Below are 25,692 nucleotides of genomic sequence, written 5' to 3'. Positions count from 1 at the left end.
TCAGTCCAGTCACCTGCAGCCACTTCCTTATCTAATTCTCACAGCCCAAGCAATATTGCCACTGCCTACATGACTCCACAGCCAGGCACTGCACAACCAGGGACCACCCCTAGAACCCTCCAAAATTATTCAAATTAGCTAATTCTTCATCTGCTTAGACTGCTTGCCTTGCCTTTCCCATGGAAACCCAATAAAGGCTCCTGACCATGCTTCCCCCAACTCTTTCTGGCTCCCGACCAAACCCAGTGCTTCCTCATATGGCCCTGTGTGGCATGATGCACCACCTCCTTTTGAGAACTATAATAATAAACTCTTCTTTCAAAGGTAGCTTGTTTCTGTGTCTGTCATCTTGCCATACCTGATTAAAACAAATCTGAGGTACCTTTTAAATTAGGGCATCAACCTATCTAGACATCCTGGGCAATGCAAACTCCACCCCTGAGATGGTGAGGGCTCTTGTGGTTCTTTACTGACTTCCTCAGTCTCCACTAGTGGTAGAAAGGAGGGTTTTCAGGGGGTGGAGGAACAGTCCATCCAATAGAATGAGTCTCGTGAGCTTCATGCTTAGTGTAACAGGGATAGACACCCAACTTGGCTTCCAGTTACATCTTAGTGGTTACTATTTAGCACTGGACTGGAAACTACAACTGTAAACACTCCAAATCTTCAAATTACCCTAATTTTTAACCAAATCTTTAAACTATCCTTTTCTATATTTCCATAAGGATTAGTAGGAAAATCCTTAACCCCAAAGGGTCTGAAGACAACCACCAGGACAACAAGGAAAGTTGGAAGCTAAGCAAAGTGTGGCCATGCTGCATCCAGCCTTGGGAAACATAGAATTCCAGGAGATGGGTGGGTAGAGGCAGCTCTGAGGGAAGAAGAAGCCAACATAAGCCCTGCAAGCTGTCTTCGGGAAGAGAGCAGGAAGAATCTGACCTGGATTTGAGACAGTTTCAGTCATGAGCGGCCCAGGAGGTTTCCTGGCCTTCTCTCTTTCAGACTGATCAGTATGAATTCATGCTTAATAGATACTTTCTGAATAGATACTTCAATTATACAAAACTGAATGAATGTAGTTTTATGATATTTATGAGGATTTAGTTACAGTTCACTTTGTCCTTCTCATTAATTTAAAATAGTTTTCTCTTGTCCTTTTCTATATTTCCCTTGAGACAAATATACAGCTTTTCTCCTGTAGCACACATGATACAAAACATCACAGTGCCCTGATGTTCTAGTGTTCCTATGGAATATCTACACACTTAGCCATGCTCCTCTGAAAACCATCAGAGAACTCCCACTACACACATACTTCCTGCCAGAGGCTCAGGAACAAGGCAGTGACATATTCAGGCAGTGGAAGGCCAGGAGAATCCCTCACCAAAAACTTCCCCAGGTGTTGTCCTGAGCAGGCAACAGGAACCTAGAATGCCTTAGAGAAACCAGGTGAACCAGAGTCTTTCTCCTTTGGGAATCCAGTGAATTCAGAACTCCTCTATTCAGAAATCTTCGAGAAGGCCCTTGACTTTTAGACACCCGTATTAACAACAAGTAGGAGTTGCATCAAACATCTATTGGGTGCTTGCTATGAGGCAGGCTAGGTACGTTAAGTACATTACTGCATTAAATCCTCACTACCCAATGAGATAGCTACTATTATGTCCATCTTACAGATGAGTAAATTGAGGCCCAGATAAGTTAAGATACTTTGCTGAGTTCACAAAGGTATGAGATGCCAGAGGTGACACTTAAATTCACCTGGTTTGGCTCCAGACCCTGAAATCTCAGCACTACACTCTACTGCCTGAAGCCTAGTCCAACCCTAGATCAAAAATGGCCATTTAAAGCACAGAGCAGTATATACCATCTTAAACCCATAAGCTGAACCAGACAGGCAACAGCGAAACAGGTCAGGAACTCCCTATAGCCCCAACTGAACATGGATATCCAGCATAACCAGAGACTTCCCCCTCACTCTTAAACACACCACATCTTGTCACTTATTGGCAAGGCAAGTTATACTGTATTGCAGGTCTTGTATTTTAAGGAGGGACTAAACTGTACACAGTATACCAAATGGAAGGTATATTTTAATCCTGATCTAATAAAATAGCTATATAAAATTCTATAATATTATACAGTACTTTACACATTTATACACTGTTGTTAAGGCTAAAATCATACATTAATGCTGATGCAATAATGTAACGTTCCATATATCCTGAGCAGACAAAATAGAATCCAGAAACCATTCTTACCATCAGACACTGCACGAGATATTCTAGAAAGTGTAAGATGGTGGAAAGGATATAAGAATGAAAAACTGGGCTGGGCATAGTGGCTCACCCCTGTAATTCCAGCACTTTGGGAGGCCAAGGCCAGAGAATTGCTTGAGGCCAGGAATTTAAAACCAGCCTGGTCAATATAGCAAGACCACAACTCTACAAAAGAAAAAATTTTAAAATTAACAGGGTATGGTGGCATGTGCTTGTACTCCCAGCTACTCAGGAGGCTGAGGCAAAGGACCGCTTGAACCCAGGAGTTTGAGCCTGCACTCCAGCCCGGGCAGCAGAGCAAGACTCTATGTTTAAAAAAAAAGAAAGAAACATTAGGAAAAAACTCCATGTTTTAGGCCTACTTATAACCCAACAAATTATATTCTTTCACTCCAATTTCTCCCACTACCCACAGGAAGAATAAGATTTCTCCAGACAAGCTCTGAATGACTCGGAGGGTTGTCACTGCCTCAGTATTCTCTTCAACAACTGAAAAACCTCTGTTCTTTCACCAAATTCTTACATGACACAGTTTCTACAACCTTCATAATCCTAGTCACATGCAAGTTCAGTCACTGTCCCCACTGCAGAATGGTGGGCCCAGGTTTTGAGTACCACGGTTGAAATGAGGTATGAGGAAAGCAGATACAAAAGGAAAGACCTTAATTCCATGAAATGCTTTGCACACTATGGGCCCAAGGTAAGTACCATTAAACACCTGTATGGATATCATTCAATTAATGTAGTCTTTAAAAATAAAACGAATTAGTTTAATATTTAAAGATTAAGGTTGTATCAGACCACCTAGTGATTTTTGTCTCGCTGGGATAAAAATTCACAAAACAATTTAAACTCTAGTAGAACTAATATAATTTATTACTGTCCATAAATATTTATATACTGGAAACAGGATCTAGATTAATAGAGTTGGGTTACAGGGTTCAGTAGGGTAAAAATGAAGAGATTGGAAAAGAAAATACAGACAAAAATATCAGCTTTTTCAGTAAGAGTTACTCCTCCAGAAACACTGAAAAATGCTATTTTAAACAGAAACTATTTTTGAAATTTAGTCCTTAAAGAAGTCATTTAAGATTTCCTTTTTCACTATCAAACGTTCTGCTATGGAGAAAAACAGCTGCTCTAGCTCTTGGAAGAATATATTTCACTAGCCCAAAGAAATTACAGGTTCCTCAAATCCATGATCAGAAGAGACTCTAAATCCAGTCTCCACATCCTATAGGAATCCCCTCTAAGACACCCTACAGAATTATCCAGTGACTATTTGATAAACCCAAGAGATAGTTAATATTGTTTTAAAAAACATATGTGCAGCAAAACCACCAAATGACCATCAACTGATGAATGGATCAACAAAATGTAGTCCATCCACACAGTGGAATTTTATTCAGCAAAAAAAAAGAAATGAAGTACTGTTGTACTGACACATGCCACAACATGGATAAGCCCTGAGAACACTGTGAGACGGGCAAGATATGAAAGGCCACATACTGTATGATTACAATTACATGATTTACATTAAGGAATAACTAATGTCACTCCTGAAATGTCCAGAATAGGCAAATCCAGAGGGAGAGAAAGTAGTTGCCAGGGAATAGGGTAAAGGGAGAATGAGGAGTCACTGCCAATCAGTACAGAGATTCCTTTAAGAATGATGGAAATATCCTAAAATTATACAGCAGTGATGGTTGCACAATTTTGTAAATATACTAAAAAACAATAAATCATATCCTTTTAAAGAGTAAACTTTATGGCATGTGAATTATATCTTAATAAAGCTGTTACTTTAAAATCACTCTCCTTCAAAATTAGCACAGTGTCTCTCAAAGTATAGTCGGAGAACCACAAGCCCAATAAACAACACTGGGGGTGGGAAGTAGCTGGTGTGAGTGGTGCCTGTTAAAAATGCAGATTCCTGGACATGCAAGGATAGCACAGCCAATAATCTATATTTTATACAGGATATCAAGATAATGTTTATGCATTCAGTGTTTCTGAACCAATGAGCTACTTAAACCAACTCTTGCCATCACAAAGCCATGAAAACAAGATTTCACTAGTCAATGCATATATAAATATTAATACAATCAAGGAATAAATATTTAAAATGAAAAAGCAAGCAAGGTAAAAAGTTTTCTTGTATTATAATCTGTCAGAATTTAGATTCCAGAGTGAATTGTAGCCACGAATGGGGGTATTCTCTACCTATAAGAACAATGCTGCGTGTTACTGGTATCTATAAGTGAAGCGGTCTTTTCTGTCCTTCAGGGTGAAACAGCTTTCTCTATTGGAGGAACGCCAGCCTTATATAAACATTAAAAGATGTTCTAACACATCACAAAGTTTTCACTCATTCTTTCTCAGTATTTTGACCTTGCCATACAATTAGGTTGAGTGGTTCTCAAATGTGAGTGCACACTTAGAATTGCCTAAAGATCCTGTAAACACACACACTACCAGGCTCTAAGAATCTGCATTTCTAACAAGTTCCAGTATTAATACTGCTGGTCCAGAGACCAAACTTTGAGAACTGGTTTAATCTAACTCTGGTCTCCTCCCAACCAGTACTATTTAAAATCCACTGTAAAGTTCAGTGATGCTAAAAATGGCTGCATCTGGCCAATTCTCTAACCATTTACTGCAGGGCTTCCTGTGTAGGACTCTTGCTGCTCAGTATGTTGAGGAAATTCTCATGATTGAAAACTTGTATATGGGTGATAAGCAGACCCTTTGTCAGCAACTCCAAGTAGAAGCACCTTTCTTTATCCCTCCCCCAATTCCTGGCCTTTGTCTGACCTTACAACCCCCACTTCCTACACTGTGCTGACTATCTTTCTGTCCTGTTCTGTAGGAAACTATACTTCCTACAACAGGAAAACTGTAGGATGGGCAAGAGGTACCTCTGTTCCTGTCTTAGGCAACTACACTTCCTTCAGCCAGAAAGCAAGACAAGCTCCTCCACCCCAGGATTTATTTGGTGATCATGTCACAGGGCTACAGCTGTGCAGATGAACTCAGCAAGGAGCACTGTATCTAGGGGCAAAGTAAGGTCAAGTATAAACTCAAAGGATTGCCAAGGCCAGTAAATAAATCAGTCAATAAAAATAAACAAACAAGAGGCATTCAGATCTCAATATTTCCATTCTAGTTCTTTGTGGGAATAAATATAGAACACAGATTTCTCAATTCAGAGGTAGATCCAGAATTTACATACTGCAAATGGGTGTCCCATTCTCTCTAAATGGCTTTTGAATCCACCTCATAAAGGTTTAAAATATACCCCCAGCACCAGATTCTACATAGTAAACTGAACATGTATTCAGTTCATCCTTCCCAAGACAAGAGATTTCAACAAATTCCTCGAAATTGAAAAGCACTTGGGATTAAAGTAAGAAAATTCATTTGGTATAGCTTTAATATCTTTAGATCTTCGGGCGCTCAATCATTTTTTAAATTTAAATAGGCAACTGACACTTAATTTGGAGGTCATGTTGAAATGAATTAGGAAGCTTTAAAAGTAAGGTTCAACGGTTTATTTTGCTTTGATATTTCATTTCTTATAAAGGCTAAGATATATATGCTGCAGAAAAAAGTGTAAAACTGGGAAACAAATACAGAACTATACAAACACAGAAGAAACCCAAGGACAGGTTTAAAGTGTTTGCAATAAGCTGGTTAAATGTTGCAAATACTACATAACATTACAATTTGCCATGTAGTATAAAAAATATGACTTTCTAAAACCATTGTAAGAAAATGACTAGGCCAGGTGCAGTGGCTCACACCTGTAAATCCCCGCACTTTGAAGATCAAGGCAGGTGGATCGCTGGAGCCCAGGAGTTCAAGGTCAGCCTGGGCAAGACTGGGAAATGACATCTCTACAGAAAATACAAACAAATCAGCAGGGCATGGTGGTACACACCTGTAGTCCTAGCTAGCCAGGAGGCTGAGGCAGCAGGATCGCTTGAGCCTAGGATATTGAGCCTGCACTGAGTTGTGATCATGCCACTGTACTCCAGCCTGGGCAACAGAGTGAGACACTGCCTCAAAAAATAAAAAGAAAATGACTAAACACAGCATATATAGTAACCGTGATATTTCCAAAACCTGAAATACTCTCTTATTAGAAAAGGTGTTATGCTACGTTCCAAACCAAAAAGATTTGTTACAAACAATAGTCAAAGTCCTTGGGCATCCATTTCCCCAAATGTGACCACTGAAGGATCTTTATTTGGCCAAGACTGCAGACAACACAGAGATAATTGCAGACAGCAAGCACACAGTTCTGTGCTATCTGCCACTAGACAGCAACTGCTAATGTAATGCTGCTGCTTTTTAAAGTGTAAGTTCTTTGACAAGACATAGTCTTCTATCATGCTTTTGAATTTATCGTCTGTATTTAGTATAAATGTCCATTTTCATGGTCTGGAAAAAACAACCCATTTCTCCTTTGATGAGCCAGATCCTAAACACCAAAACAAATCAGGTTTGTATGAAATCCTGGTCATCACTCTTTATTGATGTAGTATCTTTTTCTTAGAAATCCTCATATTTAAGTATGTGAATAAGGTAATAAAATATCATTATTAAACACCAATAGAGAATTTACTGCCTATCATAGGAAATTTCCTTGATAGAAGCCACTTCTTATAAACTATCAAATAGATCAGATCCATGAAAAATCTGTATGAGAATCAAGTTAAAACTCCAAGGCTTTTAATGCCACCTACTTACTTTCTATTTTTCAGTGACAAGACTAACGATATAATAACAAAACCTGTATGAGCTTATAACTGTGAATAAAAAAGTTTTGTGTTTTTGATGCTTTGTAAAAGAGATGGGAGTTAGCACCCATTCTTTCTTGATGAATAATGTAGGTTAAGCTCATGAAGATAAGGTGAAAAAACAAGTTCACTGGAAGCATGGATTATCAAACAAGGGAGAATATTAAAAGGCATATTGCAGAAGTTGCTTACATCTTCTTTACTGAGTCCACTGTAATTAGTTCCCAATTAACACTGTACATATGTATATGTTTAAAACAAATATGGAACAATAAAAAGCAAAAGAGAACAGGCTGGGTGCGGGGGCTCATGCCTGTAACTGTAACACTTTGGAAGGGCTAGGCAGGTGGATCACTTGAGGTCAGGAGTTCAAAACCAGCCTGGCCAATGTGGTAAAACCCTGTCTCCACTAAAAATATTTTTTAAAATTAGCCAGGCATGGTGGCAGGTGCCTGTAATCCCAGCTGCTTGGGAGGCTGAGGCAGGAGAATCGCTAGAACCAGGAGGCAGAGGTTTCAGTGAGCCGAGATAGTGCCATTGCACTCCAACCTGGGTAACTCCGTCTCTAAAAAAAAAAAAGAAAAAACAAACAGACTGGGGAAAAAAGGCAGGGGGGGAAAAACCTCGTAAGAGTTTTAAGATTTAAGGATATGTTGACATTTCTTCTGCCAACGAGAGACTATATAATCAGATGCCCAAATGCAAAAGAACTGCTCTAAAAGTACATCACATAGCACAGAAACCAGGGCTTTTGGAGCCCTAGAAAAAAGACCACAAAATCAAATCAAGAGAATATTGAAGAACTATTCATCTAAAAAGTACTATTAAAAAAAAACAAGCTGGCCCAGCACTTTGGGAGGCTGGGGTGGGTGGATCATGAGGTCAAGAGATCAAGACCATCCTGGCCAACATGGTGAAACCCTGTCTCTAGTAAAAATACAAAAAAAATTAGCTGGGCGTGGTGGCGGGTGCCTGTAGTCCCAGCTACTCAGGAGGCTGAGACAGGAGAATGGCTTGAACCCAGGAGGCGGAGGTTGCAGTGAGCCGAGGTCACGCCACTGCACTCCAGCCTGGCACCTGGTGACGGAGTGAGACCCTGTCTTAAAAAAAAAAAAAACAAAAGCTGGATAAGTCTCTTGATAAAACACTACAAGAGAGAAGTAAACGTTCAGATCATGCTAGAAAACAGCCAGCTGAGAAGCACCTAATGAGGGGAGTGAGGAAACAAGCAACCAGAAAGCCTTAGTCCTGGTGTCATTTCAGAAACTCTGAAGCTGTCCCAAAACTGCTTTTCCAGCTTGCTCCCTAACCACAGATGGGTAACGTTATCTCCATTTCCCCACTCTCAAAATGACCTCAAAATGATCAGCGCCAACAACCTTCGCCTTCACTGCACTTAGCAAATTAATGGGTTTTTTTCTTTAACATTACAAGACATGCTTTCCCTAGTATATAAATTTCTCAGTAGACATAAAATAGTACATTTCAAATATTAAACCACCAGTAGGAATTACGACCACTGACCCAACTATGTCCTAGTGCTTCATAAACCACTCTGATGATTACTACACAATCCTGAGAAAACCTGCATCAAAAACTAAGATTGAAAACTAGTTTCTGAATATGTCTGAGTTATGCCTCTTATTTAGGCAACTATTTCATCCTTTTTGCTGTTTTTTAAGACAATTTTCCTTGTAGAAAAAGTTTTTCTTTCTCATTCTGTTCAAAGATAAAAACAGCCTATATTTTGTCATTTGGTATAAATCTCAATGTAAAATAAAGGTTTATTCTCAAATAGCATGTAAGTTAAATGCATTATGAGTCAAGAAATAAAAAAAATCCGTTTTCAGAAGAATTACTCAACATGATTAATGGACGTCAGACTGAACAATGGTCACTAAGCCTAGTAGTGGAAGTAAACACTGCTGTTATGAAACAGGCCTAGATGTTGTTTTTCTTCACTCTCAAAGAAATGTACAATGATCTTTGATATTAATCTGTTTATAAAATTTATAATAGAAAGAAGACCAATGGTCCATTCTTGACATTTTTCACGATGTGCAAGAGCTCCACCTCTGACATAATTTCAGTAGCCTAACCTCTGAGCACAGGCTCCCAGTCTTCCTACTCTTTCTCTGGCTTACTTGCCTGTTCTTCTTTCTTCTTTCATTGAGACTCCAATCCCTCAGCTTTAACATTTTCTCCAATCCATCTGTTTCCTCTGACTCTACGGCAGTAGTTCTCAAGTGGGCTGATTTTGCCCCTCAGAAGACATTTGGTGACATTTGGGACACTTCTGATTATCACACTGGAGAGGGCTGTTACAGGCATCTAATAGGCAGAGGCCAGAGATACTGCTAACACCCTACAATGCACAGGACAGGCCCCACAGCAGAGAATTACACAGGTTTCAAAAGTGGAGACTCCCTGCTCTATGGTTTTCTCTTTTTTTAAAAAAAAATTTTGAGATAGTGTCTCCTCATTGCTATGTCTCCCAGGCTGGAGTGCAGTGGTGCCATCTCAACTCACTGTAGCCTTGACCTGCCAGGCTCAAGTGATCCTCCAATCTCAGTCTCCCCCAAGTAGCTGAGACTACAGGCATATACCATCACACCTGGCTAATTTTTGTATTTTTTGTAGAGACAGGATTTCACCATGTTGCACAAGCTGGTCTTGAACTCCTGGGCTCAAGGGATCCTCCTGCCTTGGCCTCCCAAAATGCTGGGATGAGTGAACCACAGTGCCTGGCCTCTATGCCCTTCTTTAGAATAACATGGTTCATTTCTTCAAACACTCTTGGAACATTTTAGCCTTATGTCTCATGCACTTTCATCCTTCTAACACAACTTTTACAAAACCAAACCTTTAATAAATGGAATCATCTACCTCTTCTACTTCTAAACTACTAAGGTCAACAAAAGCTGAATAAATAAACAGCACACTCATAAGACTAACTGACTCTACATATTCATAGATTCCAACATTGGTGGGACACCAACATTCCTAGACAGGCAACCCTTTATGTTTCTCGCTAGTCTCCCCCTCAAGCCCTGTCCTTTTCCCTCAGTGATTATTCTAAACTTCTACCACTTTACTCAATCCCTATCCCAACAAATCAACACAGTGTCAGCAAATTCATCTGCTGCACTAAAAAGTTTTTGCTCCATCAGACAAGAACTTCCACATATTTCTTCCCCATCCCACCCACACACTCACATCTGTGCCTACCCTTCTCCCCATCCCTCCCAAGAGAGTAGTAGTGTCCCCCACGCCCTGCATAGCCTGAAGGTGACCTGTGCTCTGGAGATCGTCTTTTGGTGGCCTCTGGGACCTTGCTTCATCAGCCTCCAACCCCCTAAATCCTCGACCTCAGCATTTTCCTGTTTCCAAGACCTTTCCACCTCAGAAACATGAATGTTCCAGTCTCTTCTTACGGGAAAAACCCACAAATGAACAAATCCTCCCTTAAATCCACATCTCCCTCTAATTCTTCTTTCTCTCCTCACAGCCAAATTCCTTAAAAGAACTGTCCTTGGCTAGGCATGGTGGCTGATGCCAGTAATCCCAGCACTTTGGGAGGCCAAGGCAAATGGATCACTTGAGGTCAGGAGTTCAAGACCAGCCTGGCCAATAAGGTGAAACTCTGTCTCTACTAAAAATACAAAATTAGCTGGGAGTGGTGGCGGGTGCCTGTAGTCCTGGCTACTCACAAGGCTGAGGCAGGAGAATTGCTTAAACCCAGGAGGCAGAGGTTGCCAAGACCACATCACTGCACTCCAGCCTGGGCGACTGGGCGAGACTCCTTCTTAAAAAGAGCTTAAAGAACTGTCCTCATTCCCTATCCCCCTTACTCTACCCGTTTCAGGCCACTGTTCACTGCTCACATCCATATCATGCCACTAAAACTCCACAGTGGAGGCAGATGACTTCCTAGTTACCAGGTGCAGTAGGTTCTTCCAACTCTTAATTTTGCAGCATTAACACAAATAAAAAGGTCCTTCTTAAAATTTCTCCTTTAGTATTTGTGATACCATTCTTTCCTCTCTATACTGCTTGCTACCTTTCTTTCACCCTTCCTTCTCCCACTTCTTAGATGTTGGTGCATCCTGTAGCTTTAGCTTCAATGCTTCTCTCTTGACTGTGCAAACCACTCTCTAGTCCCTTCAAATCTGTATCTCTAGCTGTGATCTTTTAACTAAGTTTTCCTAGTGAATGACACCACCATCTAACCAGTTGCCCAAGCCAGACTCCTGGGATTATCCTAGATTTCCCAATCTCGCCCACATATAATCAATTTCAAAATCAATTTAAGTGTCTCTGCTCTCTGTCATATGAGTATATCCTCTCTGCAGCCTTTCTAATTTGGGGCATTATCTCTCATCCAAAACATAAGAAGAATGGTAATTAAATACATATGAGCAAAAAACTTAGAAGCCTCTCTTATAAATAAGGATGCTACATAAATACAAAGAGCTGTGATTTGAAAGAACATAGAACATTGTTCTTTTTTTTTTAAAGGGTTCTATGGATACCCCATTTGTCCTGATGTGATTATTACAAATCATATGCCTGTAACAAAAATATCTCCTGTATCTCATAAATATATACCCTAATACCTACTCACAAAAATAAAACATTAAAAATCAAACCCTGTAAAATAAAACATTAAAAATCAAACCCTGTAAATATTGGATTCTAATACTATGCAAATACAGTCAAATAATTTAATCATCCCAGGCTTCAGACTCCCAGCTGATCAATGAAGAGTAAAAAGACTCTTTGAGCCTTTAACATTCATTCTATAATTCTGCTTCTACCAGATATTACCGACAGTTCACGCCTCCAAATATACACTGTACTTGCTACATACACAAGATATTACTGATGCCAAAGGAAAACAAAACAAAACAGGCTGATGTGTCTCTATTGATGCCAAAATATATCAAGCATGTCCTGATTTCCATCACTTTCTAAAACTAAACCTTCAGTTACAAGTGTCAAATAAGGCCGGGCTCACAGGATTACAGGTGGCTCACACCTGTAATCCCAGCACTTTGGGAGGCGAAGGTGGGTGGATCACCTGAGGTCAGGAGTCTGATACCAGCCCGACCAACATGGAGAAACCCCATCTCTAATAAAAATACAAAATTAGCTGGGCATGGTAACCCATGCCTGTAGTCACAGCTACTCAGGAGGCTGAGGCAGGAGAATTGCTTGAACCCAGGAGGCAAGAGGTTGCGGAGAGCTATGATTGCGCCACTGCACTCCAGCCTGGGCAACAAGAGCAAAACTCTGTCTCAAAAAAAAAAAAAAAAAGTCAAATAACTAAAATGTAAGCAAATGAAAAAGCCAAGAAAAAAATTATAAGGAAATTGGTTATTTATATAAAAATGCTATTTCAAAATAATTTCTTCAGGAAACAAACAACACTGAGTGATGAGTTAACAGCAAAATGAGTGCACTATAAACCATTCTAACAGTCAATAACATTATGAGCAAAAAGCTCTTCCTACCCATAGAACAGTAGAGTGAGAATTGCACAATATCCAAAGTCAAACACCAGAACCATTTACATGCAATATGAGATCACACAAAGTTTCAGGATCTGCTTTTCAAAGACAAGGCTCTCAGAGAAGAATAAGAACTAGGCTGTAGCCAGGCGCAGTGGCTCACGCCTGTAATCCCCGTACTTTGGGAGGCCAAGGCGGGCAGATCACCTGAGGTTGGGAGTTCAAGACCAGCCTGACTAACATGGAGAAACTCCATCTCTACTAAAAAATACAAAATTAGCCGGGCATGGTGGTGCATGCCTGTAATCCCAGCTATTGAGGAGGCTGAGGCAGGAGAATCACTTAAACCTGGGAGGCTTGCAGTGAGCCAAGATGGAGCTATTGCACTCCAGTCTGGGCAACAAGAATAAAACTCTGACTCAAAAAAAAAAAAGAACTAGGCTGTGAAAGTGCAGTCTGAATTCCACTTAAATGTTGTCACCCCAATTAAGTAAGAGGCACCGTGGTTTCCATTTTGACAGTCTGGGTTCAGTTGCTCCTCCACTGCCTACTAAGCTCAGATGTAATTTTTGGTTTTAAAGAAAGTAGAAAAGGAGAAGGTAGAGGGAGACTGTGGCAGGCAAAACAATTTAAACTGCAAATCTGGTACTGGCAAAACCTTGGGATAAATGAACTCAAGCCAGGCCAGGCAGCGTAGCTCACGCCTGTAATCCCAGCACTTTGGGAGGCTGAGGCAGGCAGAATGCTTGAGCTCAGGCGTTCGAGACCAGCCTGGGCAATATAGTGAAACCCTGTCTCTACCAAAACTACAAAAAATTAGCCAGGTGTGGTGGTGCATGCCTGTGGTTCCAGCTACCCTGGGAGCTGAAGTGGGAGGTTCTCTTGAGCCTGGGAGGTAGAGGTTGCAGTCAGCCGTGATCGTCCCACTGCACTCCAACCTGGATGAGAGTCAGACCCCCCCATCTCAAAAAAAATAAAAATTAAATTAACAATATACTGCTTATTCTCAAGTAGTTAACTATGGACACCAAAAGAGTCAATATCAGCTCTTAGCTGGCCTTGGTTTAAAATACATACCTAGGCTGGATGCAGAACTACTGTTCAAGCCTGCAAACCCAGTATTTTGGGAGGCCAAGGCAGAAGTTCAGAAGCTTGAGTCCAGGAGTTCAAGACCAGCCTGGATAACACAGTGAGATCCTGTCTCTCCAAAAAAAAAGTTAAAAATTAGCTGGGCATGGGGGTGCATGCCTGTGGCCTCAGCTACTTGGGAGGCTAGGAAGGGAGAATCACTTGAGCCCAGGAGGTTGAAGCTGCAGTGAGCCAAGATCATGACACTGCACTCCAGCCTGGGCAACAACAGAAAACCTCGTCTCAGAAAAATAAAATAAAATACATACCTGAAAATGGGTACATTCCTTGAAAACTTCAGCAGGAGTATTATTTCCCTTTGTTGATACAGTCAACTTTTAGAACTTTTTGAAGAAAGGAGGAGAGGGAAGGAAAATTATACTGAGAACATATGTTTATGTGTGGTCAATGCCTAATGGCGGGTTTTGTTAAAAGAAATACTTATCCACATAGAACTATGATCACATAAGTGCAATAGTGTATATCTTTGTAGGGCACAATAAATAAATGTGTAAATCAATTGGTATTAAAAGGAAAGTATTTCTATGTATTAGTAGACCATAATTTAATACACTAAAATGGCCCCCACATTCAAAACAGAAATTAAAGATCCATTATTTTGATACATATAATAAAATGAAATATCCAAGCAAAATGCCTACTTTATTACAAACACAATGAAAGTAGATTTAACTAACATTTTCCCAGAATGACTTAATAAAGGATTTCCATTAGGGTAATTAATTGTCGAGTAAACTCATAATTATCATATATCAAATATCACTTGAGGAACATTTTTTGTGTTCTTGTTTTGTTTTGTTTTTTTTAAGACAGAGTTTCACTCTTGTTGCCCAGTCTGGAGTGCAATCCTGGCTCACAGCAACCTCTGCCTCCCAGGTTTAAGCGATTCTCCTGCCTCAGCCTCCCAAGTAGCTCAGATTACAGGTATGTGCCACTACACCCAGCTAATTTTGTATTTTTAGTAGAGACAAGGTTTCTCCAAGTTGGTCAGGCTGGTCTCAAACTCCCAATCTCAGGAGATCCGCCCACCTCGGCCTCCGAAAGTGCTGGGATTACAGGTGAGCTATTGCGCCCAGCCCGAGAAACACTTTTCTAGAACTAAAATGCAATTTTCAAAGACCTAAAGTCAAAATCAGACTAATAATAGCATCAGCAAACACTTATATGGCACTTTCCATATGCCTGGCACTTTTCTAAGCTCTTTACACATATTAACTCATTTTATCCTCACAAGTCTTCCAAGTATTCTTATTATTTCCATTTTACAAATGAGGAAACAGGTGTAGAGGGGTCAAGTACCTTGCCAGGGCTCACCGTGCTGCTAGTAAGTGACAAAGTTAAGATTTAAACCCTACCAGTCTGGTTATACAGTCTCTGGGTTTAATCATATGCTTCACTATCTCTTGGTGATGTGATATTGAGGAATATACTACAAAAAATATAGGCAAACTTGTTTGTTTGTTTTTTTAGATGGAGTCTCACTCTGTTGCCCAGGCTGGAGTGCAGTGGTGAGACCTCAGCCCACTGCAACCTCCACTTCCCAGGTTCGAGCGATTCTCCTGCCTCAGCCTCCCAAGTAGCTGGGACTATGGGCATGTGCCACCATAACCAGCTAATTTTTTTTTTTTTTTTTTTTTTTACCAGCTAATTTTTGAATTTTTAGTAGAGACAAGGTTTCACATGTTGGCCAGGCTGGTCTCAAACTCCTGACCTCAAGTGATCCGCCCACCTGGGCCTCCCAAAGTGCTGAGATTACAGGCTTGAGCCACCACCCCAAGCTGTCAAACTTAAAATGTAAAGCAGTTTGGGGGCCAAGCTCTGAGAAGATCACTGTGTTACAACACAGGACAATATATTATGTTCAGGACTACATAAGGGGAGGTCAAAAATCTACTCAGGATTCTGAGTGTTTAAGATGGCAAAAAATTATATAGTACATTTTTTAAATTTCCATCTCAAAGAGTCAATATACTTTTCATTTCTAAAGAAGCTCTCAACTGTGAAATTACCCATTCCCTGAGGGCTCCAAACAGCAAGGTTTCACTGCACAATCTTGTTTGCCATTTATCACATTCTTAAAGATAAGGATTGGGGGAGGTGTGTGTGCAGGAAGGATCACAATTTAAGCTTTCCAGGTGTTTTAACTCCAGGAATATGGGAACTATACCCTATTAAAGATATTAAAAAGTGTCAAATCATTTGCGTAGGTGAACAAACTCATAAAATTGAGGTAACTATTGTAAAAAGTCTAAAATTTGATCATTAGCAGAGTTCTTTAAAAAAACAAGGAAAGCGCAGGCTTTAAAGTCTCATTGGCAGACCTAAATTTAAATCTTGGTTTTGCCATTTAGTTAACTGTGAATTTTTAGCAAGCCAATTTCACATAACCGAACCTCAATTTCCTACTCTGTAAGTTGGGAGTAATAATTCCTAAGTCAAAAGGTGGTTGTATGAAGTAAAAACATATGCAAAGTGTTGAACATAGTCCCTGGTATAAAGCAGATGGGCCAACAATAAGCAACTATTATACCCTAACCTTATTCTTTGTCCCTCAAATATTGGAAGACTCTAATCTTCCCAATTAGCAAGTCATTGGTAGGCTTACCAGAATTATACGAAGTACAATATACACTATTCAAAATTGAACAGACTAAAAGTATTTAAAAAATACAAAACCAACCATCAATGAGATCAAGGATTTCAGAATTCTGCTTCTCATCCCATATACCCAGCATCTATTCTGTCAGGTTTTGTAATAACCCATATTATTTCTTTATCAACCATATGAACCTTATTGGGTTTTTTTGTTTTGTTTTGTTTTGTTTTGTTTGTTTTTTTGCGATCTAAACATCCCTAGCGGGTTGTGTTACTTATTTTGAGGGTTACCTTTGCAAGAGTAATTGTCATCATTTCTCGAAAACCAAAAAGAAATCCAGGTACAAGGGGCATTTTATGCAACGCTATTAACTGTCCCATGCATCTCAACAGTGGATTGGATCCCAAGTGGATCTTTTATTATCACAATAGGTAATCACATTACTGTGCCACCCCTTCCCTGCCCATGCATGCGTTAATGAGCAAAACTCCAGACTAACAGAGTATGAATGTTCTATAGGGACACCAAAACTCAAAACTTGGTGCTCTCAGTAAAGCTCCTCCGGAGGAAGGAGAGGTGGATGGGTTTCACTGCAAGTGGAAACGAATCGAATCGGAAACTGTTTTGCCTATTTAAGACTAGAAATGAGCCCTGTGGGGCTAGAAGCCGAGACCGGCAGGTGACCGAGGGCCTGGAGGGAGAGACGGAGGAGGAGGCACCCAGAGGCTGAGAAAGGTCTGTGCCGCCGGGGAAAACACAGCCAGGGCCCATGACCCCTCTACAGCTGAGTTGGTGAGATGTGACCGCTCCGCCCAGTCCCCAGAATGTGTTTCAGCCCCAAGAATCCGGGAGAACTGAGGAGGGGATGGGAGTTCTCGCTGGTCGAGCAAAAGTGAGGGTAAGGGAGGGTTCCCGTCGCCTTCAGAACGGAATGGTGCTGTCCCCGCAGCCATCCCGACGCCAGAGGTGAGGAAGGCAGGGACCCAACAGGGACAGAACAAGTTACCTGTCTCAGCCGCCTCCCACGGGTCTCCACTTCCGCAGACTCGGGGTTACTAAGGGCTACCCCGGCACGCGCCCAGTGACGTCATCCACGCGCGTCCGGCGTAGCCGTCCTCCTGGCCCGTCTGGGCCCGCCTTCCTCTTAGCCCGCCCCCTTGGGATGATAGGGCGGGACCGGCCGAGGGAGGTCTGCGCAGGCGCGGCCGGAGGAGGGCGGGAGCAGCTTGGCTTGCTAGGGCTTGCAGGGTTGCCCTGGTACCCTACTATTCCTAATTACAGAATCTTTATGACACTTAAGAAAAAAAATCATCAGTCTGGGCAACATGTGGAGGCTCCGTCTCTACAAACAAATTTAAAAATTAGGCGGGTGTGGTGGCGTGCACCTGTTGTCACAGCTACTCCGGAGGCTGAGACAGGATTGCTTACACCCACGAGGTCAAGGCTGCAGTGAGCTATGAACGTGCCACTGCACTCCAGCCTGGCCACAGGGAGAGACCCTGTTTCGAATAAAATAAAAATTTAAAAGTTGCTGAAATACAGATGTGCAATTTTTTTCCTTAGCCTACTCTCACCTCTGCTACATGTGACTTTTGTTCATATATTCATTCCACCACAATTTAAGGTCCTCCTGTGTGCCAGGCAAGCACCGATAACAGACGCTGGGGAAACAACCGGGAACAAGACGAACACTGTGCCTACCCTAACGGAGATTACTTTCTACTTGAGACAGGAAACATTAAATGTAGAAGGAAAATAGTAAGTTGCTGAGAAATTAAAGGAAGACAGGTGATCTTTTGATTGGAGATGTTGAGAAAGTGCCCTCTGAAGAGGCTCAGTAAACTGAGAAGCCAGCTCTGTGGAGATTTAAGGAAAGAACAGCCAAGAGAAGGATCTACATGTGAGCAAGCAATGGGGAAGGGGCAGAATGTGGTGCCCTGGAGAAAGTGAGAAAGTAGGCCAGGGGAAAAACAGGATGAGATCAAGGCAAGGAGAGTCCCCATCATGCACAGACTTTCTGTCCCTGTGAGGAATACGGAATTTATTCCAAGTGTATGGGAAACTAGTGAACACTTTTCAACATGTGAGTAACAGGATCTAGTTTTATAAGATCACCCTGCTGGCTATTGTGTATACATGGAACTTTTGAGAATCAATTTAAAGGCTGGGCGTGGTGGCTCATGCCTATAATCCAAGCACTTTGGAGGCCAAGGTGGGTGGATCACTGAGGTAGGGAGTTCAAGACCAGCCTGACCAACATGGTGAAACCCCCTCTTGAAGAAAAAATAGAAAGAGAGAATCAGTTTAAAAGGATGCAAAGACAAGAGTTGCTTTTGCAATGAGCAGGTAACAAATGATAGAAATGGACAAATATCAGTAATAATTCTGAGGTAGATGTGACAGACTTGGAGACGAATTTAGATAAAGAAGATAAAGAAAAGAAAAGTGTCAGAACAACTCCTAAATTTGGGGCCTAAGCAAGTAACTGGAGAATATTAGCTAAAACAAGGTTTTTTTCTCCTCCTTTCAAACCTGATTCCTTTGCTTCTTTGTTGCCAAGTCGGTCCTCTAGGTTCTCCTCTCACCTCTCTCTCTCTCCTCAGTTTCTATCCCTGGCTTCCACTTTCCCTTTTCCCGAGCTTTTTATTCCCTTGGCTTTCTTATGCTACCTTCCTCTGATGAGAGGCTGCAAACTCCAAAGCCTACATGAGCCGGGCAGTTAACACAGAGGAGTGAGCCCAGGGGTACAGACTAGTGCTCTGGAGCTTGAGGTCCCTATACAGCTCTGTGGATTTTTGCCAACCAGGAATGCTGACCCAGTATGGCAGATCCTGTCTTTAAAAGACAAATTGATATGCAGATATTTACATAAAATCTCCCAAATTTTAAATGTTGCTCACGAATTCACATTTTATTAAACGTTTGTTTTGGACCAAACAAAACACATCTACTGTCCATCTGAGGTCTGCAGGCCTGCACCAACTTTACCTCCTTGGTGTGTATTTTCCCAGGGTGGTGACTTTGTCTCTTGTCAGGTGTAAGTTTGTAAGCTGACAACTCCCAAGTCTTTCTTTCCATTCAAACCTTTTTTAAAATGTCTTATTCAGGCTGGGTGCAATGGCTCACACCTGTAATCCTAGCACTTTGGGAGGCCAAGGCAAGCAGATCACCTGAGGTCAGGAGTTGGAGACCAGCCTGGCCAACATGGTAAAACTCCATCTCTACTAAAAATACAAAAATTAGCTGGGCATGTTGGCAGGTATCTGTAATCCCAGGTACTCGGGAGGCTGAGGCAGGAGAAGCATTTGAATCTGGGAGGCAGAGGTTGCAGTGAGCCAAGGTTGCACCACAGAATTCCAGCCTGGGCGACAGGGCAAGACTCTGTCTCAAAAAAACAAAAATTCTTATTCAAATAACCAGATTCCACTTAAACATCAAGCTAGCATTTTAAAACCTGAACTCATCCTCTATCCCCATCCCCAAACCTGACCTACTCCTGTATTTTTGTCAGAGTTAATTGCATCAATATCCACCCAGTCCCCCAAGCCTGAAATCCAGGATCATCCTAGACTTGTCCCTCTTCGCCATCCCACAGTCCAGTCAGTATTTATCACATCCGCTCATCACCTCCATCCTTAATAACTCTTGCACTTGCTCGAGGCTTCATCATCTTTCTTGGGGAACCTCAAGAAAGTTGTTCTTTCAGAAAATACACAGTAAAGACATTCTCACTTATAAAATGAGAAGATTGAACTAGATGAGTCCTAAGACGTCTGTCTTTGTAGCCATCGAACATGTCAGAATAGTTGCCTGGAATTGGGGGTTTTATCTCATTGAGTTTTTCTTGTTATTTTGCCTGGCTATTGTAATGCCAAGATAATTGTGACCAGCTTGACAGGGAAAGCGATTTGATAGAAATAAATACAAAATGAAATTAACAGTGGGCAAAACATTGAAAACTGGAAAAATTGAGAAAAACAGATATGGTAAAATTTGTCACTTAAAAAAATCCGTCAAATCTTTTTGACAAGATTTAGATCTACAAAGTTTGAGCAGAAAAACAATTGGTCTTGGTTAATTAACCACAAAAAAGAAAGCTCATAATGTCAGAAACTCTAATGACTATAATTTGTCATGAAGACAAAATGTAATGCTAAATTGTAACTTCAATGGGAAGAACTGGAACTGATTCTAGTCAAAATAATTTTAATAAAGTAGAAAAATGAGAAACAGTTATATAAATGTTATATAAGTTTGTCTGTAATATATAATTTAAAACAAAATATAAAAATGAATTTTTTATAAATTTTCAAAATGAAATTTGCTGTAGGACATACTTTTATTGATGCAAATCATTGATGCAAATATAATTTTGATTTAAATGTTTGTGTTTCTATATACAAAATCAGCACCTCACAGAGTCAAAGTGACATGCATCAACATCTTGTATTCATTTGGTTACTACTGAGAACACTTAGTGTTCCACTTGCAAAACTTATATTTATCAGTATTTATGTCACAAGCAGAGATGCATCCCTAAGGTCTGGGCTTAGGGGTACATACTTTGTAGTGGATATGATTTTCATTAATGGGATATGATTTTCATTAATGACTTTTTTCCCTCTGATGCTGTCAACTCCATGAAATCTGCTCATATCCTCACTGAGATTTAGTGCATTGAATTCAAGTACAAAAGAATCTCTGACAGAATCAGCCCAGATGAACTAAGTTCAACAGAGGAGAGGATGGCAGAGATTGCTGACTGGGCCTCAGTATCCAGATGTTGCTGTTGTTGTTGTTTTGTTGTTGTTGTTTAATAATACTACAACCCTCAAGCTTTAGGTAATATAATATCTTTATTTTCACTAGATACATGGCCACCCAGAAGAAAGACTTTTTGCAGCCTCCTTTGCAGCTAGCTGAGGCCCTAAGACTATGCACTGGGAAACAGCTGTAAGAGAAAGTATCATGTAGCAAGGTGTGACAACCATTCTTACCAAACAGATACAACAAAAGTTTGTCTTCTTTTTTTCCATCTTCCTTCCTTTTTATTGAAATGCAGATGTGTTGGCTTGTCTAAGAAGCCATTTTAGATCATAAATTCAACCCTCAGAGCATTATAGGAAAGCAGCAAGATAGAAGGAGTTGGGTCCCTGAAGACTTTGTGGACAGCCACCACACAATCTCCACTTTAACCAGGAGAAATAAGCTGCTCTTTCAATATAAGTCACTTTATTTGGGGTCTGTTTCTTTCACCAAATCTAATGCTAACTAATTCTAACTGAAGAACTAGGAGTCAAAAGAAAAATACACAATAAAGACATTTGCAAATTTCATCCAGACTGAAACTGTCTTTGCAAAGATTATGACAGTGGGAAATAATCTAGCACGGTTGACTCCATCCTGCTTCCAGCCTTGCAGGCTGGCTGTCCTCGCTCACTCCTGGGTGTAGGCCAAGCTAACCAGGAGAGGAATTTATAGTTTAGCTTTGAAACAAGGATGATAATAGTCCCTCCCTCAAAGTCCTCTTTGTCCAGGGACTGAAACTGCCTTTGTATGTATAACGAAAGGCCTCTGGGTTATGATTGTGGAAGGGGCCTTAATCTGCTAGGACATAGGTGTAATTAAACGATAAACAGCCATTGTTCCCTAGCTTGCTTTCTGGTGTAATCCCTTACTGGTCAGGAGTCATAAAGCTGGAGGTCACAAGATTTGGGACCTCCCCAATTGCTCCTGTAGATAGCATCATTATTGTAGAACCTAAGATCTGCCTTTTGAGATGTTTTTCAGACTTTTGCATTCTGGGATCAACTGACTGCACCTGGACCCATGACCCATGACTCAGCCAGTCCTGTGGCCTCCACCCAGAAGCTGACTCAGCACACGAGGACTGTTTTCCATACCCCTATGATTACATCCCCAACCAATCAGCAGCACCCATTTCCTAGTTCCTTGCCTCCCAAATTATCCATAAAAACCCTAACCTTGGCCAGGTATAGTGGCCCATCACTGTAATTCCAGCACTTTGGGAGGTTGAGGTGGGCAGATCACCCTGAGGTCAGGAGTTCTAGACCAGCCTGGACAACACGGTGAAACCCTGTCTCTACTAAAAATACGAAAAATTAGCTGGACATGGTGGCACACACCTGTACTTCCAGCTACTCAGGAGGCTGAGGCAGGAGAACTGTTTGAACCTGGGAGGCAGAGGTTGCAGTGAGCTGAGATTGTGCTATTGCACTACAGCAAGGGTGACAAGAGCAAAACTCTCTCAAAAAAAAAAAACCCTCTAGGTTCTTGGGGAGACAGATTTGAAAATTAACTCTCATCCTTCCACTTGACCAGCGCTTCAATCACTCTAACTCTTTATTTTCTGCAAAAACCTGTTCTCAGTGCATTGACTTTTCTGGGCAGTGGGCAAGATGAACCTGTTGGGTGATTACAAGACCTGAAAAGCATAAAGAAAGATCCTCTTGAAGAAAGTGGTGGCTCATTTCTGATCCCAAACCATGAGATCAGAAAACAAAGGTCTAGAAGATATGTTGCCTGAAGGCAATAACTCCTAAATTCAGTTTCTTAAAGCAAATACTTTGTAGCCTCATTTACTGTATCCTATCCAACATCCCCTCTTCCCCCTACTAATAGAATGCTGATTTTGTGGGAGAAAATCTGTTGATCTCAGAGAATATAGACCCCATCCTCCAACCTCAATAGATGAAAGGTTATAAATCTAAGGCAGTCATGGAATCTCATTGCCCTCTGTCCTGTATTCATGGTCCGAGTTTATTTTACAGCTAAGGGTGGCACTGTGATCCAGTCTGTCCAAAGAGATGGAAGGGGAAGGCTCCTAGGGGATTCTGGGACAGATGTTTCCTCCTTATGAAAAGATAGTTGTAAAAGAAGAGCTAGTTGGCATAGTACTATTTCTCTCTATTGCTCATGATGCTGGCCTGGGTGGGAGAAATTCCTGAAACACTCATCAGCCATCTTGTGAAAGCAGGTGGCAAGCATGAGGGTGAAAAGTCAAGGGAGGAAGGAGGAAGGAGGCAGAGCAAGAGTGAGAGATCCCGAGTCATTGCTTGAATTGTTGAGCAGCTGACCCAGCCTCTTATAACTCCCTCCAGACTTCTTAGTATAGAAACAATACTGCTTCCCGGTTTAGCTCCTGCTGGTAGGATTTTCGTTGTTGTTGATGCTTGCAATTGTTTTGTTGTTGTGGCTGCTTGCAATTTACAAGGGACACAGGGAAAATTCCAGCAATTTTTTGTTGCATAGTTTCCTCTTCACTGTTTTCCATACCAACCCTTGTTTTCCACGCTTAAATACTGATTGCTGATGCTTCTGCTGTGTCACCTTGTTCTTCCTGGTTCTGTCGTTGCTACCACCTTTTTCTTTTGAATTTGCTAGAGTAACCCTTCTCCATGATTTGTTCTACCATCAGCTGAATTAAAACTGTCTTTACAATACCCCTTTTGATAGCTCTAATACCAACCTGGTTTTTGGTATGCCATTCCCACTGTTTTAGGCTGAACCATAAACAGTTCACAGGAAGGAAAGGAGTCTTTATGTACAATGAAACATATCGTTGTGCCTTGCCTTGTTATAGAGGCTCCAGGATTTCCCAGTGTGAGCAGGCCACTAAATCTCCACCCACTAAAGGAAAAATCATAATTGTTTTTGACTCTGTCACTATCTATATGACTTGAGCAACTCTTGCCTTCTCTGAGCTTATGTTTTCCTCATGTGTAATGAGACAATGTTTCTAAATAATTTTATGGAATGTGAGAGGGCTGAAATTTTTTAATTTCTACTCTTATAACTACCCCTATATATAAAACATGGTTGCGTAAGCCTTTAAGCTCTTAGAAGAATTTCCTTAAGGATAAGAATTTCCTTCTTAAGGATAAGAAAATTTGTCTAAAGTCTGTCTGCCAGGTTTCTGACTCAATGTCACCATAGTTTAGCCACATGATATGAGTTGGCTTTGTGTCCCCACCCAAATCTCATCGCAAATTGTTCAGGGGAGGGAGGTGATTGAATCATGAGGGTGGTCTCTCCTGTGCTGCTCTACTGATAGTGAATGGGTTCTCATGGGATCTGCTGGTTTTATAAATGTTTGACAGTTCCTCCACAGGTTCTCTTTTCTGCTGAGTTGTGAAGAAGGTGCCTGCTTCCTCTTCCACCATGATTATTAAGTTTCCGGAGGCCTCCCCAGCCATGCAGAACTGTGAGTCAATTAAACCTCTTTCCTTTATCAATTACCCAGCCGCGAGAATTTCTTGATAGCAGTGTGAAAATGGACTAATACACCACATGTCATACCAAAGGGAGTGAGCCTGTTCAGACCTAGCTTGGGTTTGCATGTCATTATCACCTGCAATGGGAACTGCTGAAAAAAAATTCTCTCTAAAACTCATTGTGGGTTGATGAGAGACAAGTGGGATGAATGTGTCAAAATACAAATGCAGGATTTGAAATATTTGCTAGTTTCTGGGAGAAAAATCCTGCTAGAGTAGGATGGGTGATAAATGAAAGTTGAATATGATGATGGGTTTACAGCCATGAGCTACAAGTCATCTCAGTGACTTGGTCAAAATGGGTTGGAGAGATTACTGTAGATTTTATATATAGCCATAGAGCAGTCTAGGCTACAGGTTTGATCACTGCAGAGAGTATTGGTGGCTGATGCCAAAAGTAAACAATGAGAAAAATCTGGCTCAAAGGAAGAGTCACTTCCGAGGGCAATGAGGCTACAAATGATGTTCTTTTTGCTAAAAAGTAAAAAATAAGAGGCATAAGGATATGTCAAAGTATTGTTGCCAAAGAGGATGGAGTGTTGTGATTCCTAGAAAAAAAGAAAGTGGTATTCACAACGAAACCTTTGTTTATACTTGGGAAGGAGGCAACAGCTTTCAAAGGATTCCAGTGAAAGTAAACACTGGAGTGGTTCAGCCATGGGTGGCACAAAGCCTCTGGCTTCCAGAAAAGAGAATCCAGTCCCTCTAACCCCATCTCAGGTCTATCTTTTCTTCTCTAACACTTGTGAGCTTTGTGGGAATAGGTGTGTGTAAGATTTAGCATGAATAATATATTCTTTCTAATTGCATGTGTATCATTACATTCTTTCTTTTCTTTTAGCAACTTTGAGTGCTGCTATGTATTAGGTGTATTTCTGGGCTCTGGGGATACAAAGATGAAAAAATGTGTCCCTGACATCAAAGAACTTCCAGTCTATTGTGGAAATAAACATAGTTTATTACATTACCAATCAGAGCCCTAGACCTTGCCTATATAGGTATCAACTAGCAAAGCTAGAATGGCAAGAAAAGACAAACCAACCAAGAAATGGAGATAAAACT

At 41.0% G+C, this 25,692-nt stretch overlaps 1 protein-coding gene across 35 annotated transcripts in view; it reads right to left on the bottom strand.

Moving 5' to 3' along the window:
- The window catches only part of AOPEP (aminopeptidase O (putative)), a 449,451-nt gene extending 432,022 nt beyond the window's left edge, over positions 1 to 17,429 (bottom strand). For 32 of the 35 annotated variants that reach the window (XR_013532554.1, XR_013532563.1, XR_013532561.1 and 29 more), the window contains exon 1: positions 17,343 to 17,429. The gene's annotated coding sequence lies outside the window, so the exon portion shown is untranslated. Of the gene's footprint in view, positions 1 to 13,988; positions 14,064 to 17,342 lie in introns of all 35 variants that reach the window. The other 3 variants (XM_078365839.1, XM_078365827.1, XM_078365876.1) reach the window with 1 other exon arrangement.
- Positions 17,430 to 25,692: the final 8,263 nt, after the last annotated feature.

The sequence above is a fragment of the Callithrix jacchus genome, chromosome 1, assembly GCF_049354715.1.
Source record: "Callithrix jacchus isolate 240 chromosome 1, calJac240_pri, whole genome shotgun sequence".
Taxonomy (NCBI): domain Eukaryota; kingdom Metazoa; phylum Chordata; class Mammalia; order Primates; family Cebidae; genus Callithrix; species Callithrix jacchus.
Note: the sequence above shows the minus strand (reverse complement) of the source record. Positions and strands in the feature narration are given on the sequence as shown.